Source organism: Colobus angolensis, unplaced genomic scaffold (genome assembly GCF_000951035.1).
Source record: "Colobus angolensis palliatus isolate OR3802 unplaced genomic scaffold, Cang.pa_1.0 Scaffold28, whole genome shotgun sequence".
Taxonomy (NCBI): Eukaryota; Metazoa; Chordata; class Mammalia; order Primates; family Cercopithecidae; genus Colobus; species Colobus angolensis.
The window spans coordinates 4,747,423-4,748,684 of NW_012116043.1; the positions used below are offsets into that span (position 1 = coordinate 4,747,423).

A 1,262-nucleotide genomic window follows, 5' to 3' on the forward strand; every position below is an offset into this window, starting at 1 on the left:
AAAAAAAAAAAAGAAGAGAAGAGAAGAAAAATTGGCTGGATGTGGTGGCATATGCCTGTAGTCCCAGCTACTCAGGAGGCTGAGGTGGGAGGATTACTTGAGTTCAAGGTTGCGGTGAGATATGATTTCACCACTGCACTCCAGCCTGAGTGACAAAGTGTGACTTTGTCTCCAAAAACAAAAACAGGCTGGGCGCAGTGACTCATGCCTGTAATCCCAGCACTTTGGCAGGCTGAGGTGCGCGGATCACCTGAGGTCAGGAGTTCGCGACCAGCCTGACCAACATGGAGAAACCCTGTCTCTACTAAAAATACAAAATCAGCCAGGTGTGGTGGTTTACGCCTGTAATCCCAGCTACTCGGGAGACTGAGGCAGGAGAATCGCTTAAACCCAGGAGGCAGAGGTTGCAGTGAGCTGAGATCGAGCCATTGCACTCCAGCCTCAGCAACAAGAGCGAAACTCTAACAACAACAACAACAAATCCTGTTTAATGTCTTTTTTTTTTTTTTTTGAGATGGAGTCGTGCTCTGTTGCCCAGGCTGGAGTGCAGTGGCGCGATCTCGGCTCACTGCAAGCTCTGCCTCCTGGGTTCATGCCATTCTCCTGCTTCCGCCTCCCGAGCAGCTGGGACTACAGGCGCCGGCCACCTCGCCCGGCTAATCTTTTGTATTTTTTTAGTAGAGACAGGGTTTCACCGTGCTGGCGAGGATGGTCTTGATCTCCTGACCTTGTGATCTGCCCACCTCCGCCTCCCGAAGTGCTGGGATTACAGGCTTGAGCCACTGTGCCCGGCCAGTGTCTTATATCTTATAACTCGAAATCTCAGAGCTTGCATTTAAGGAGTGTTATATGTACCTTATAGTATATGGTGCACTATGAATTCATTTTTTGCCTGTTTACAAGTTGTAAAAAATATATATATGGTGGGAATTTGTGGGGTTCCAAGAACAGGGCTCCTCAAGGAGTGTCCTTATAAAACTTAAGGATGTATTAGGTCCATATCAGAAGCTGCTACTTCCATATGCTTTTCCAACCTCAGTAGCTTCACTGAAGGCACACAACTCCTCCCTCCATCTTCATGTTCTTGTGACCAATGATTTGAAAAACAATTGTGGGCTGGGCACAGTGGCTCAAGCCTGTAATCCCAGCACTTTGGGAGGCCGAGATGGGTGGATCACGAGGTCAGGAGATCGAGACCATCCTGGCTAACACGGTGAAACCCCGTCTCTACTAAAAATACAAAAAACTAGCCGGGCGAGGTG

At 48.7% G+C, this 1,262-nt stretch overlaps 1 protein-coding gene across 1 annotated transcript in view; it reads left to right on the forward strand.

Moving 5' to 3' along the window:
- The window catches only part of SBNO1 (strawberry notch homolog 1 (Drosophila)), a 100,875-nt gene that overhangs the window by 62,495 nt on the left and 37,118 nt on the right, over window positions 1-1,262 (forward strand). The window lies entirely within an intron of this gene.